This window comes from Ornithorhynchus anatinus, chromosome 14 (assembly GCF_004115215.2).
Source record: "Ornithorhynchus anatinus isolate Pmale09 chromosome 14, mOrnAna1.pri.v4, whole genome shotgun sequence".
NCBI lineage: Eukaryota > Metazoa > Chordata > Mammalia > Monotremata > Ornithorhynchidae > Ornithorhynchus > Ornithorhynchus anatinus.
This window is the reverse complement of record NC_041741.1, coordinates 42082854-42099074: the sequence shown is the minus strand read 5'-3', so window position 1 is coordinate 42099074 and position 16221 is coordinate 42082854. Positions and strand designations below refer to the sequence as shown.

The 16221-nt window shown below is 47.6% G+C and overlaps 1 protein-coding gene across 1 annotated transcript in view; it reads left to right on the top strand.

The window, feature by feature from the left end:
- Positions 1-713: 713 nt before the first annotated feature.
- SYN3 (synapsin III) overlaps positions 714-16221 on the top strand; it is a 337780-nt gene continuing 322272 nt past the window's right edge. The window contains exon 1 of the mRNA XM_029078852.2: positions 714-820. The gene's annotated coding sequence lies outside the window, so the exon portion shown is untranslated. The remainder of the gene's footprint in view (positions 821-16221) is intronic.

Here is a 16221-nt window from a genome sequence, read left to right as displayed (position 1 = left end):
AAATGGGGATAAAGACTGTGAGCCCCACGAGGGACAACCCGATTACCTTGTGCCTCCCCCAATGTTTAGACCGATGCTTGGCACATCGTAAGAACTTAACAGATACAATCATTATTATTATTCCGCTCCTAAATACGGCAGTAGAATACTTTCTGAAGGGTGGGGTCAGGTCGTCCCCTTGCTAAAGTCTGAGTTAAAAATCTGCTTGCCTCCCTAGAGAAAGTGAAAGGGAGGAGGGGAAAAGTTAAATCCGGAATTAGTCAGGGTAGAATTACTTCAGCCTCACTTTTTTTTTTTCTCTCTGGCTTCCCTTTTCCCTGCACCAACCTCACTCTGTGCTACCGAGGAGGGGTCCGAATGATCCATTTTAAGAGAGATAAGGGGGCTGATGTCAAAGGCATCTTTTGCACTTTCTCTCTCTCACACACACACACGCACTCACTCCCCTCCTCCCCCCTCCCCCTAGCTAAAATCTGGCTACTTCCCAAACCCACATTCAGTGGTGACAACCGGGGGCAAAAAAAAAAAAATCACACACCAGCAGGTTGGTGGTAACTCTGGGATCCGGAGTCTGCCAACCAGTTGTTTCACTGAATTATGCGTCCAGCTCCTGGGGTAATGTAATCCCAGGGAGGGGCTTAATTGACTTTTCTGGAAGGCTTGAGCCAATGGGGAGGCAGGGAGCTAAGAGAAGGGGATGACGGCAGCCTGCTCAGTGTGCTGGGAATGTGAAGCCGAGGAAGGAGCTCGCAGTTTTGTGTGGGGGAAGAGCGAAGCAGGGAATCAGGGACCACCCCAATCGGCAGAGCCAGGCGGCCCGGTAAGAGTATCCGCACAGGGGATTGATCTGCAGGCTTCTAAAGCTTCCTGCATTTCTTCCTGGCTGGTTTTTTTTTTTTTCTTTTTCTATTTTATCCTCACTGCACCATGCTTAGGTCTGATGCTCCCGGAGAGAAAACACTGTCCCTTGACTACACGGTAGATCCCCCATCGCTTCGTTAACCTAATGTAAAAGGCGACTGCGTTTGGTCAATACTGTGGTCCGGGAACGTGACCGTCGAGTCCCTTATCTCGCGCCCTCCCGAGTGTTGGGTGCTCTGCACATAGCGAGCGCTCAGTAGTAGAATTGCTCGATTGAGTAGGAAGGGATGGGTCGGCGGGGCGATCAACCGAGAGGCCCAGAGGCGGTGAGGCTGGGAGGAGGGAAATGGGTCTGCTTGGGTCCCTTACAGCCGGGTTAAAAATCGGAAGCAGAAGAAAACGAGGCGGCGTATGGAGATGGGTAATGAGATGTGGGGCTAAGCGAGGGGAGGGCCAACCGACCCACGGATCATGGCAGGTAGAACTAGATGTCCACTACTTCTCTCTCTCTCGTGGAGAGGAAAAGGGGGGAAAGAGGAGAATGAATGGGGCAAGCCCAGGTGATGATGATGTCGGTACTTGTTAAGCGCTTACTCTGTGCAGAGCAGCGTTCTAAGCGCCGGGGGAGACACAGGGTCATCGGGTCGTCCCGCGTGAGGCTCCCGGTTAAGCCCCATTTTCCAGATGAGGGAACTGAGGCCCCGAGAAGTGAAGCGACTCGCCCCCAGTCACCCAGCTGACAAGTGGCAGAGCCGGGACTCGAACTCGTGACCTCTGCCTCCCAAGCCCGTGCTCACGCCACTGAGCCACGCTGCTTCTCTGGTGGAATAGACGCAGGGAATGCGTCTACCAGCTCTATTAATGATGTTATCATTTGTTCGGCGCTTACTATGTGCCGAGCACTGTTCTAAGCGCTGGGGTAGACACAAGGGAATCGGGCTGTCCCACGTGGGGCTCACAGTCTTAATCCCCATTTTACAGATGAGGTCACTGAGGCACCCAGAAGTGAAGCGACTCGCCCAAAGTCACACAGCTGACAGATGGCCGAGCGGGGATTTGAACCCATGACCTCTGACTCCCAGGCTCTCTCCACCGAGCCGCGCTGCTTCTCTATTACGCACCGCGCCCTCCTAAGCGCTTGGTACAGTGGTCCGCCCACAGTAAGAAGCCGACTGACAAATGGATTCTATCTGCCCGTAGTTCTTAACCTGTTGCTAAAGTGTTGGTCTTCCTCTCGTTCCGGAAGAGATTGCGAATCCTTCTTACTTCCCGTGGGATCTCCTTGTGGAAAAAAAAAAAAACAGGACGGCTATGAGAAGATCAGAAACCACTGCTTTGCGTGTGGGATAGGGAGACCGTTAATTAGGATTTTCCCTTGGCAGCCAGGAGCAGCGTCGGTTGGATCCGTGAATAAATATGACCTGAATGAATGAATCCATCCCCTTTCTTTCCGCTGGCCCCCCGGGTGACTGGCAAAAAAGAGACCGGGGAAGGATATTTGCAAATAGACTATCTCTTCTTATAACCCTATTTCCTCCAAATTGATGTCCGGGAACATCTTGTGACAGCCTCACATTTGTAGTACAGACACCATCGCACGTTCACCTTCACCCAGTAAGGAAACTTTAATACCGCTCTCCTCACAACCTTTCCTTAGAGAAGCAGCGTGGCTCAGTGGCAAGGGCTCGGGAGGCCGAGGTCAGGGGTTCGAATCCCGGCTCCGCCACTTGGCGGCTGGGTGACTGTGGGCAAGTCACTTGACTTCTCTGTGCCTCAGTTACCTCATCTGGAAAATGGGGATTAAGACCGGGAGCCTCACGTGGGACAGCCTGATTACCCTGTATCTCCCCCAGCGCTTAGAACAGTGCTCGGCACATAGTAAGCGCTTAACAAATACCAACATCATTATTATTATTATTGTCTTTCCTGAGCAGGAATCCAGGTAGACTTTAGAAGAGATGTTCCTAATTAGGAACCTTGTCACAATTTCCTTTCCCCATCCTTCTCTTCCACTGCAGAATAAAGTGCCTCACATCACTATCATCAGAGAATAGGGCACAGGTGCCTAGCGCTACTTTGAGGGAAATTGGAGTTGAGTGACCATTGATTCGTGTGCAGAACACTGTACTAAGCACTTAAGAGAGCACAAGACAATAGAGTTGGTAGACATGATCCAGTCAAAAGCTATAAAATGAAGCATGGAGTTATTTAGTTTATGGATTCTCAAACTAAAACAAAGAGAAAGAAGCGAGGAGAAGAGAAGCCAGGGATGGGCCTTGGGTTACCGTCAATCAATTCATTCACTGAGCACTTACTCGGCACACAGCAATTTAGTAAGTGCTTGATTAGAACTCACAGCACCAAAGCAGCTACAGGGTTGATCAATATACTAGGTAGAGAACAGAGGATTTGGGTTGCAAATAGACAAATAGGATTTATCATGGAGATGCCTCTTGAAGAGGAGACAGGAACCTGTGACTTTGTTTTCCCTTGGAAGGGGAGCTGTTCAGAGAAGGAGCACATTAGAGCGTCGCCGAAGTATAGCCTTAGGTAGATCAGCCATGAAGAGAGATGCCTCTGGGTGAAACCCCAGCTTTCCAGAAGAGCAGGGTCTATTGGGAAGGATAATAATAATAACGATTATTATAATAAGGACACTATAGGACTGGGAGTTAGAGAACTTGGGTTTTATTTCTTGCACTGCCACTGGCCTGTAGGTAACTCTGGGCAAGTTCACATCACCTTGGTGACTGGTCTCGTCATCTCTGAAAGCGGGATAAGATACTTGTTCTCCCTCCCTCTTACACTGAGACTTGTGTGGGATAGGGACAGCATCTGGTCTGGTTATCTTCCACTAACCCCAGTGCTTGGGGCAGGATGATAAATACCACATTTACCCACTTAATTGCCTTGACTGCATGTTTACTGCCAAACCAATTTTTGAGAGGAAATAAAAGATTATTTTTTGTACCACAATCATAAATAGCAATAGCGGACCACACCAGGGTAGGGAGAGGAGAAAGGTCAGAGCATATTAACATAGCAGATTCAGCTTATACCAATGGGGATTTTCTTCTTTGAAATGGGTGTTGTGGGGGAGGAAGTAGGGAAGGGGGATTAATTCTTGGAGGGTTTGCTGTAGGCAGCACTTGAGAGTGCACTAGAAGCAAGACTCCATCTCAAATACCCTTTTATATTCCGCTAACTTCTTCCTTCTTCTTTTGCTCCCCTTACTAGGCTTCTTCTCTGATCCCGCGCAAACTTGTTCTAGGCAGGAAATGTGTCTGTTATATTAGGTTAAACTCTCCCCAGCACTTAATACAGTGTTCTGCGGTACCGTAAGCAAGCAATAAACTCGATTGGTTAATTGAATAGCAGTGTTGCAAAAGAATGGGGCAATTGCCCAAGTAAATGTGGTACCATAACTTTTCTGAAGCCACTGGAGTTTCTCCTACCACTTATCAGGGTAACTGGCCCTAGGATTCTCCTCCTGCACTGTCATCAGGCCTCCAGGGCTAAACACTTTCCATTTTGTCTTTAAACTCTCTCGTTTCTTGAGTTGAGTTTAAGGCCTCATGAATAACGGCAAAAAGGAAAAGTATTTCCCTGGAGTGTTTAGATTTCAAAAATTATTCTTTGGGTTAGGCTTTTTTTTTCCTTCACAGAAAGCAGTGCAGTGAATCCCTGGGGTGAAGGGATTGCAGTTCAGAAATCATTTGGTTGGGAAAAATGGAAGGTTGGAGTGGAATATGAAAGCACTTCTCCCAGCCAGGCCATCACAGTCAATCATCAGGCAAAGAGGACAGAAGATGCCTCTGGGTAGTGTCACTGCTTTTGAAAGACTCTTTGTTTCCTCCTGAAATAATGCTTTTCTAATTCTAGATGGTCGTGAGAGATTAAATTTGTAATCATCTATGTCTTTCTTGCATTTGGGCCAGTGCAGGCAGTCGGTCGGAACCGGATTCATTTGCGGGAGAACGCACCCGGATCTTTAAGCGTTTTTGAGCTGAGCTGAATTCTGAACAACTCTGGTTAAGTTAGGGTTGGCGATGAATGTCTCACCAAGGCAGAGCTTCATAATGAACACAAAGCTGGCCCCTCTGCCCCAGAGTTGGGGATTCGAGGCTTCCCCTCAGTTTAGTGGCCAGTTGATCCTCAAAATAATGTGTCATCGTGAACTGGGATTGAGAATTCGAATACTCAGGGGCATCTCACCCTTCTGTACCCTTTTCGCTCCTGGCAATGGTCTACCATGTCCATAGCTACTCTTCCTACATAGGAGATGACCTAATGGTTTGTTCTTTGAGAAGAAAGGCAAATGAATTTTATCTGCAATGAAGAGGAGGCGATTTTTCAATTAGACCTTTAGCACAGACCTAATTCTCTCCATTATAATTCAGATATTTTGGTGATCCCTGAAAACTGTTCTAAAAAGGCCGCCGATGTTGTTTTCCCTGTACTCCTATGCCGACACCTCCCCCCCTCTGGTCTGGAACCAGCCGTGTTGTGTGTTAGCCATCGTCCTTGGGGCTAAATTGGGGTCACGGTGTACTCGTCCAGGCGCGAAAGCATTCAGTGCCCGCATTTATGCAGGTTGGGTTCCTAGAGATCAATCCCCATCCTCGGGCCTGTGGGGATGGATTTTAAACAATTACAATCAGAGTTCAGCCTTCCAGGAACGATGTGCCAATGAGCGGCCTCCTCGGTGAGGTAATGTTCTTGTTTGACTCTTCATTGGTTGAAGATATTGGTAGTCCGAGAAAAGAAACCAATAGGATAAATAATTATTTCATCCTGCTGCGTGTGTCGGACTCAATGGAACAAATCCTACTCTTCCTTAATAAGGAGCTGTTTTCCAATTTTCTATTATGCTCCAGTCGAGCAGAATGGGGCCCCCTCTGGGCCTTGCTTGCGGCGGGGAGCGGGTGAGGGTTAAGAAGGAGAGCGTTTTCCAAGTTCCGCCTCCCGAGCCGGAGAAGAAAGCTCAACTCTGAGCCCTTCCTTCCCGGAGCGAGGCAGGAATCGGATGGGCAGCACGTCGACCCAGGAGCATTTCTCCCCCAAGCTGAGCAGGAGGAGCCCGGGGAAGTTGCTTCCTAAAGGGGCTAGCTAGAGAAGGCCTCACTCTCTGCGGTGCCCGCTGCGGGACGGCGTGCTTGTCTGGAAACAGGGCTTCATTCATTCATTTAGTAGTATTTATTGAGCGCTTACTATGTGCACAGCACTGTACTAGGCGCTTGGAATGTACAATTCGGCCACAGACAGCAACAATCCCTGCCCAGTGACGAGCTCACGTGGCTCAGTGGGAAGAGGCCGGGCTTGGGAGTCAGAGGTCATGGGTTCGAATCCCAGCTCCGCCTCTTGTCAGGGCGTGACTGTGGGCAAGTCACTTCACTGGGCCTCAGTTACCTCATCTGTAAAATGGGCATTAACTGTGAGCCTCACGTGGGACAACCTGATTGCCCTGTAGCTATCCCAGCGCTTAGAACGGTGCTCGGCACATAGTAAGCGCTTAACAAATACCGACATTATTATTATTATTATTATTAATAAACGGGGGAGACAGAGGGCAAAGCAAAAGAGAACAAAACAAAAACAAGACATCATCAAAATAAATAGAGTGAAGGGGATGGACACCTCGTTAACAAAATAAATAGGGTAATAAATAATATATACAAATGAGCACAGTGCTGAGAGGAGGGGAGGGGAGGAGGAGCGGAGGGAAGGGGGAGCTCAGTCTGGGAAGGCCTCCCGGAGGAGGTGAGCTCGTGGTGCAGCCCGAGGGGGAAGCGTTTGCGACTTCTCTGTGCCTCAGTTCCCTCATCTGTAAAATGGGGATTAAGACTGTGAGCCTCATGTGGGACGACCAGATGACCCTGTATCTCCCCCAGCGCTTAGAACAGTGCTCTGCACGTAGTAAGCGCTTAACAAATACCAACATTATTATCATTATCCCGAGGAGGAGAGGTTTGCGCGCAAGTTGCGCCTTGCCGCTCCGCCGGCCCCGTTGCCCTGGCAACGGAGCTCGGCCACGCACGCCCCCTACGGGCAGGCGGGAACACGGCACGGTAATGCCCGGGGCCTCCATTCATCCACTCACTCAGCCTTTCATTCATTCATTCATTCGGATTTATTGAGCGCTCACTGTGCGCGGTGCACTGTACTAATAATAACGTTGGGATTTGTTAAGCGCTCACTATGTGCCGAGCACTGTTCTAAGCGCTGGGGGAGATCCAGGGTCATCAGGTGGTCCCACGTGAGGCTCCCGGTCTTCATCCCCATTTTCCAGATGAGGGAACTGAGGCCCAGAGAAGTGGAGTGACTCGCCCACAGTCACCCGGCCGACAAGTGGCAGAGCCGGGAGTCGAACTCATGACCTGTGACTCCGAAGCCCAGGCTCTTTTCCACTAAGCCGCGCTGCTTCCCCTTGTTGGTATTTGTTAAGCGCTTCACTGTGTCCCCTGATCTGCTTGTATCCATCCCACCGCTTAGTCCAACACCTGGCACTTAGTAAAAGTCTAACAAGTATTATTATGATTATTATAAATAATCACGTGAGCGATTTCCAGGGGCAGATCCTGCCAAAAAACAGGCCGGGGAAACATGTTGACCTTTTTTCAATCAGTCATTCAGTCAGTGGCATTTATTGAGCACTTACTGTGTGCAGAGCACTGTGCTAAACTCTCGGGAGAATACAATATAACAGTATTGTATGATTAGTACAGTGTTTAGGGCTCTGCTTACCCATTCCATTTCTAGCTTGAGCAGTGGGCTAGCGAGGGAAGGGCCATCTGCTCCAAGTCTAAACTCCCCTGAGCTGGCGCGGAAGAGAGTCCAGGGTGAAGATTCGGGTTTACTGTGCGATGGTGAACCACTTCTGTATTTTTTTTTTTTATTTATTGGATTTATTTTGTATTTGATTTTTATTTTAAATGCTCATTCGTATATATTATTTTTTACCCTATTTATTTTGTTGTTGAAGTGTTTGATTAGAGAAGGAGCGTGGCTCAGTGGAAAGAGCACGGGCTCGGGAGCCAGAGGTCACGGGTTCGAATGGCGGCTCGGCCATTTGTCAGCTGTGTGACTTGGGGCAAGTCACTTCACTTCGGGGTGCCTCAGTTACCTCATCTGTAAAATGGGGATTAAGACTGTGAGCCCCACCTGGGACAACCCGATTCCCTTGTGTCTACCCCAGCCCGTAGAACAGTGCTCGGCACATAGTAAGCGCTTAACAAATGATAACATTATTAATAGAGTTGGTAGACGTGGCTCTGCCACTTGTCAGCAGCTGGGTGACTGTGGGCGAGTCACTTCACTTCTCTGGGCCTCAGTTCCCTCATCTGTAAAATGGGGATGAAGACCGTGAGCCTCGCGTGGGACAATCTGATTCCCCTGTGGCTACCCCAGCGCTTAGAACAGTGCTCTGCACATAGTAAGTGCTTCACAAATAGCAACGTTCTTATTTTTACCAAGAAAACTACCAGAACGATTGCAGTCAAAGGTGACTTGACGGCTTAAGACGACAGTCAGTGCAGACGAGATTGGGTCTTGTATTGATTTTTTCAATCTCACATCAATCAGTGGTATTTACTGAGCATTTACTATGTGCAGAGCACTGTCCTAAGCACTTGGGAGAGTACAATACAACTGAATTAGCTGACACGTTCCCTGCCTACAACTAGTTTATAGTCTAGAATTTTGCCATCAGTGGTGGCACCTTGTACTATGAAGAGCAGATATAAATACACATATAGCAACTAATATATCTATATCCTTGGATTTTTTTTCTCCTTTGAATTCATGTCAAGGGGCGTGTGAGGAGCCTCATCACATCGTATGGGAGGAGCCGTATATTGTATGGTCAACATCGGGGCTAGGAGAAGTCCAAATCTGGAGATTTGAAATGACCTGTCACAGAGTAACTCTGCATAAAGCATATTTTGTGTGTCTTCTAGATGAAATATAATGGTGGAAAGGAGAGAATGGAAGCCTTAAGTATAATTTTGGGGGTTGGAGGAGGGGGGTGTTTCTGAACTTCTTTTTTTTTTAAATACATTTTTTTCGCAGGCTGCTGAACTCATTAATATTGTAGCCTGGATAAGAAAGGGTCCCAGATTTGGGTCCCAGACCCTCTTTTTTTTAAATTCATTTTTTAATATTTTTTCCAACATTAGTTATCAAAAAAATTCAGATAATAACTCTGTTTCACTTTGACCATATAGGGACCATTTTAGTAAGCTCTCCCTTACACTTTTAGTTCCCCTACCTGCTCTTACTACTCAGTGTTAGTGTAGCAGAGGGTCAACCCCTAGCTCAACCCCCCTTTTTAAGGTATTTGTTAAGCGCTTACTATGTGCCATTCACTGCACTAAGCACTGGGGTCGACAGACGCTAATCAGGTTGGACACAGTTCATGAGTCACTTGGGCTCTCAGTCTGAATCCCCATTTAACAGATGAGGTAACTGAGGCTCAGAAAAGTAAAGCGACTTGCTCAAGGTCACACGGACAAGGGGTGGAGCTAGGATTACCACCCAGGGCCTTCTGACTCCCAGGCCCGTGCTCCATCCATCCACGCGCCGTGCTGCTTCTCACAACCCTCCTGTCCAGAAACTAAAATGTTCAGATGCCAGAAAGGGAGAGGCCTAATATGGAACTGTTTTAAGGATCCCTCATTTTTCAGCCCGATGCTTTTGTCTTTCTGTGTAGCATGGATGCTAGAATCGATCTATCGTATTTATTAAGGGCTTACTGTGTGCAGAGCACCCTACTGAGCACTTGGGAGAGAGTAGAATATAACAGTTTCTGTGGTATTTAAGTGCTTACTGTACGCTAAGCACTGGGGTAGTTACAAGATAATCGGTTTGGACACAATTCCTGTCCCACGTATGGCTCACAGTCTTAATCCCCATTTTACGGTTGAGGTAACTCAGGTATTGAGAAGTGAGGTGACTTGCCTAAGGTCACCAAGCAGATAAGGACTGGAGCTGGGATTAGCACCCAGGTCCTCGGACTCCCAGGCCCTGCTCTTTCCACTCACCCACAAGCTGGTAGACACAGTCCCTGCCCACAGTGAACTTACAGTCTAGAGGGACGGAGGAAATTACTGTTTCATCTCCCCAAATAGCGAGTTTCGCTAAAATGGCAACCATGTTGTAGCAGAAGTGACAGAAGGCCCCAACCTGAAGAGACCCAGGTGAATTTGAGGTGACTGGGCTCCTTAAGCAGCCGCACGGCCAATAATACGCTGAGAAGCAGCGTGGCTCAGTGGAAAGAGCACGGGCTTTGGAGTCAGGGCTCATGAGTTCGAATCCCAGCTCTGCCACTTGTCGGCTGTGTGACTGTGGGCGAGTCACTCAACTTCTCTGTGCCTCAGATCCCTCATCTGTAAAATGGGGATTAAGACCGTGAGCCCCACGTGGGACAACCTGATTCCCCTCTGTCTACCCCAGCGCTTAGAACAGTGCTCGGCACATAGTAAGCGCTTAACAAATACCAACATTATTATTATTATTAATAGATGAGGGCTGTTGAGGAAGAAACAATGAACCTCTTATGAAGTTTCCGTTCTGGCTCTGGAGAAACCAAGCCTGCTGTTGAGCGAGCTGCTCGGGAAAAGATGCGCTTCATCCACTGAAGTGAGAAATGGGATGGGAATCGTTGGCTACAGGCACAGGCCTGGAAGTCAGAGGGCGTGGGTTCTAATCTCAGCTCCGTCGCTTGTCCGCTCCGCGACCTTGGGCAAATCACTTCTCTAGGACTCAGTTGCCTCATCTGTATAATGGAAATTAAGACTGTGAGCTCCATGTGAGACATGGACTATGTGCAACCTGATTAACTTGGAGCTACCCCAGCTCTTAGTACAGTCTCTGGCACATAGTAAGTTCTTAACAAAAACCATTAAAAAAAAAAATGGGGACTGTGGGAAGCCTTTTGAAGGAGAACGGAAACTGTTACATGTTAAGCCCTGAAAATCTTCCTCACCAAGGAGTGTGCTTGCAGCACGAGTCATCCGATCTGGAATCGGGCAGGCAGTTGGGCAGGGAGACTATAGTGATGATGATAATAATTATAATAATGATTGCATTTAAGTGCTTAATGTGAGCCAAGCACTGTTCTAAGCATTAGGTGGAAGCAGCGTGGCTCAGTGGAAAGAGCCCGGGCTTGGGAGTCAGAGATCATGGGTTTGAATCCCGGCTCTGCCACTTGTCAGCTGTGTGACCGTGGGCAAGTCACTTCACTTCTCTGGGCCTCAGTTACCTCATCTGGAAAATGGGGATTAACTGTGAGCCTCTCGTGGGACCACCTGCTGACCCTGTATCTCCCCCAGCGCTTAGAACAGTGCTCTGCACATAGTAAGTGCTTAACAAATACCAACATTATTATTACAAGGTAATCGGGTTATCCCAGGTGGGGCTCACAGTCTTAATCCCCATTTTACAGATGAGGTAACTGAAGCACAGAGAAGTTTAGTGACTTGCCCAAGGTCCCACAGCTGATAAGTGGCAGAGGGGGGATTAGAACCCATGACCTCTGACTCCCAAGCCCGGGCACTTTCCACCGAGCGATGCTGCCAAAAGCAAGCAGCAGATTCCTTGCCCACAAGGAACAGAACAAACAGAACTTGGGCCAGTGAGTTTGCCATGTTCTGATTTCTCATCGCATCCTTTTCTTCCTGGCCCCCACTTCTGCTTTCCAACCTTCCCCTCTCCCAGTTATTATTCCAAATGAGGAAGTTCTGATTGGCAGGTGGTGATTCCGAACTTCCCAGTAGAGAGTCGGAACGAGAGGACGGAGTTCACTAGCAGCGTCTCCTTTCCTTTACTCAAACAAGCATGAAATTTAGATCAGTTTGGGAAATGTTACCGATTCGTCCATTCCAAGCGCTTAGTACAGTGCTCTGCACATAGTAAGCGCTCGATAAATACTATTGAGTGAATGAATGAAATGCCTAGGGGAGTCGGAGCCTGGGAGTTGGCACCCTTCTCTGGTCCTTGAAGCTTGTAGGATTTTGGTCAGGTGCTTGATCTAAGGATTTATTGAGCAACCATTCAATGGGTTGAGCCACCAATCAGATCCCGTCTGCCCTCAGCACCAACACACACACACACACGTAAATGTGCGTGTATTTTGCCCTGTATCTACCCCAGCGCTTAGAACGGTGCTCTGCACATAGTAAGCGCTTAACAAATACCGACATAATATTTTGCGTCAGATCCCAGAGTCTCGGCTCAACAGATAGATTGGAAGCTGTGCCCATTCATTCAATAGTATTTATTTCATTCAAGAGTATTTATTGAGCGCTTACTATGTGCAGAGCACCGTACTGAGCGCTTGGAATGGACAAATCGGTAACAGATAGAGACGGTCCCTGCCCTTTGACGGGCTTACGGTCTAATTGCCCACCAGTCGAAGCCTATGGGAACCAACCAGAGAAGGCAGCCCGTGGGTGGCTGGTAAAATATTGTGTTTAACCGGTGGAATGCAATCACAGGTGGTCACCCTGGAGCTGATCAAGCCATGGCAATTTGTAGTTTATTAGATTTGCACACTTTTCGTGAACATCTAAGTTCCGGGCTCTTTGGAAAAATGGAGAGATGAGAGGAGGGAGAACTTTTGGTGATTTAAAATAAGGCGGCAATAAAAAATGGCCCCGTCGGTTGTCCTGAAGCTCAGACGGATTTAGCGCCGCAACAAAACCCCTTAGGAACCCACAACAACATTGAACTGCGGTTCCCCGCCACGGGCTGGGAGAAGGAGGAGAAGAGAAGGCAATAATCTTGGTCTGGGGGTATGAGAAATACCTTTATTGACTTAATGGGACAAAACTTGAGAAATGAAAAGCTCTCTGGAAAAAAGACAGTTCAGGATCCTATGATTCATTTTTCCCCTCCACTCATAACTATGAAAGTGCTTTCTTATATGGTTCCCCCAGGCTTTTACCTTCTTCTTGTCTGGAGTCATCTAGCAGTAGGTGTCATAGTCTTGAGGGAGAATTTATTATTGTTTGGCTCCGATTCATGTCTGCAGCTTGGTACTGAATATTTTTTTTTTTTCCCAGGGAGCAGGATAGTGCTTCTGCTGAGGTTACAGTTTTATGTGCTATCAATGAATCAATCAATGATATTTATTGAGCACTTACTCTGTGCAGAGCGCTGTACCGAGTGCTTGGGAAAGTACAACAGAATTAGAGGAAACATTCCCTGCCCATAACGAGCTTACAGTCTGCGTCAAGACGGCTACCTAGAGACCCTGCTGCAGAAAGAAACTCCGGCTTCTACTCGAGGTTGTAGCTTTAAAGTCGTGCTGGGGAATAACGCTTCGTATTGTGTCACAGATCCATGTTAATATCCCTCATCTCCATGGCTTAGGATGGAATCCAACTTCAGTTATCCAGGAGAAGAGTTTCCAGTGGAAGCTTTGCAAGCATCTTTCTATTATCATCATGATTATTATTTATGGCATTTGTTAAACGCTTACTATGTGCCAGGCACTCTGCTAAGCACCGGGGTAGATGCAAGCTAATTTGGTTGGACACAGTCCAGTCCCTCATTCATTCAATAGTATTTATTGAGCGCTTACTATGTGCAGAGCACTGTACTAAGCGCTTGGAATGGACAAATCGGTAACAGATAGAGACGGTCCCTGCCCTTTGACGGGCTTACGGTCTAATCGGGGGAGACGGACAGACAAGAACAATAGCAAATATGTGGGACATGGACTGCATCCACCATGATTATCTTGCATCTACACCAGTGCTTAGTACAATGTCTGGCACATAGGAAGCACTAAACAAATACCATAAAAAAAAGTGCGACTCCGAAGGCCTGGGGAAGGAAAGTTCCCTCTGACTCAAAAATAGTTATTTTTATTTGTCCTGGTTCACAATCTCAATCTCCATGTTACAGATGAGGTGATTTAGGCACGAGATCACACAACAGACAAGTGGCAGAGCTGGGATTAGAACCCAGCTCCTTCGGCCTCCCGGGCCCGTGTTCCGTTGGTTGGCCGAGCTGCTTCTCTGGCTCAGTGTTGGCTCTCATTCAGTGAAACTGAGCTACAGGGCAATGTGAGAGCCATGAAGGAGGACCGGCCCTGAGGAGCCTAGCTAATGAGCAGCGCCCGGAGCCCCCGATTGCCTGAGGCAGAGAGAGAAGGGAGTGAGAGGGAGAGAAAGATAGGTCTGAAATGAGGTGCAGTGAGAAGCAAAACGTCCTGCCTCGACAGCACCTGGAGTAGATAAATTCAGAAAGTGGGAGTTAGCAAATGAGAACAGGGGGAAGAGTGAACAGAGGCCAAGGACAGTCAGTTCCCGATAAACCGAGGGTTAAATTTAAAATTTGGATGTGTAGCTCTGACTGACATGTTCCTTGAAGGGGAATGAAGGACAGGAGAAGATCCCATTCACGTGTTTTCCAGGTCCCTTGCTCAGTATCTGGTTCATGTAATAGTAATAATAAAAATTGTGGCATTTGTTTAGCACTTACTATGTGCCAAGCACTGTATTAAGCGGTGGGTTAGATACAAGATAGGTCCCACAGAGGGTTCACGGTCTAAATAAAGGACATCAGGCATCGACTGTCCAATTTACAGACGAGGTAACTGAGGTATTGAGAGGTGACATGACTTGCCCAAGGTCTCACAGGAGGTATGTGGCAGAACCAGAATTAGAACCCAGGTCTTCTGACTCCCAGGCCCACGCTCTATCCACTACATCATTCCTTCTATCTTTGAGCACTGTTGCAGATGGAAATGTGTGAATTTCTTTTGGGATTGAGAAAAGTTTCATGTGAAGAAGATGCTGTTGAAAACTTGTCTAAATGACTGGACCTCCTCCTGATCAATTCACCATATATATTATTTCTCTTTTAAAATGGTAATTCCCCTGGAGTTCAAAGTACTCGATTTCCCCTTTGGTCGGTGGATCAGTTGTATTTATTGAACACTTACTGTGCGCAGAGCGTTATTCTTAGCTTCGGAGAGTGCGGAATAACAGAATTGGTAGCCACGTTCCTTGCCCACAAGGAATTTACAGTCTAGATAAGAGGATAAGCCTTTCATTTCCGTAACCAACAAGAAAATGGAATGGAGGGGATTTATTTTCAGGGAAGTTCAAGTGCTGGGCTTGAAGTTTCAAACAGTTTTGCAGCGTACGTTTATTAGTCCAGGGTATTCGGAAATCCTATGGGGGTGGGAGAGGAGAGAGATTAGCAGGGTTAGACTGTGATTCGCTCATGAAATCACAATGACCTGTTTCTCCCACTTTGCAGCCTGTTATCTAGAGGGTCGCTGATGGATGTGGATAGGGCAGATGGATTTCAATTCACCCAGCTCCTTTATTTCATTCAGCTCATTTCAAAATAGCTGCCCTGTGGGCCGAGGAAACCTCTGTTTTCTTTCCAGACCGGTTCTGTTTTACTCACCACAATGAAATCAAGGTTTATGTGGCTTTTTTCAGAAGCCTGGCTAACTAGAGCTCGGCAGGTGCAAATATTGCTAATTTAATTAAAATCAACGAGAAAGCAAATAGAAAGGAGGGGGCAGAGGGAGTCGTCCTAAGCGCGTAAGCTTGTGGGGAGGGAATATTTCTACCAACTCTGTTATCGCACTCTCCCAAGAGCTTAGTACAGTGCTCTGCACACAGTAAATGCTCAATAAAGACCTTTTAATAATAATAATAATAATAATGTTGGTATTTGTTAAGCGCTTACTATGTGCCGAGCATTGTTCTAAGCGCTGGGGTAGACACAGGGGAATCAGGTTGTCCCACGTGGGGCTCACAGTCTTAATCCCCATTTTACAGGTGAGGTAACTGAGGCACCGAGAAGTTAAGTGACTCGCCCACAGTCACACAGCCGACAAGTGGCCGAGCCAGGATTCGAACCCATGACCTCTGACTCCAAAGCCCAGTCAGTTGGTCTTTACTGAACACTTGCTGTGTGCAGAGCACTATATTAAGCTTTGGGAGAATGAAATACAGTGTAGTCCTTGTCTTTTTCAACCTCTGACCCCAGTCATTGATGGAATAATAATGTTGGTATTTGTTAAGCTCTTACTATGTGCCCAGCACCGTTCTAAGCGCTGGGATAGATACAGGGTAACCACGTGAGGCTCACAGTCTTAATCCCCATTTTACAGATGAGGTAACTGAGGCACAGAGAAGTTGAGTGACTTGCCCGAAGTCGCACAGCTGATAAGCGGCGGAGCCGGGAGTAGAACCCGCGACCCCTGACTCCCAAGCCGGAGCCGTTTCCGCTGAACCACGCTGCTTCTCTCATCCCCATTTTATAGAGGAGGAAACTGAGAGTGCGACCTAACAGAGTTGGTAGATATAATCCCTGCCCCCAGGAAGCTTACAGTCT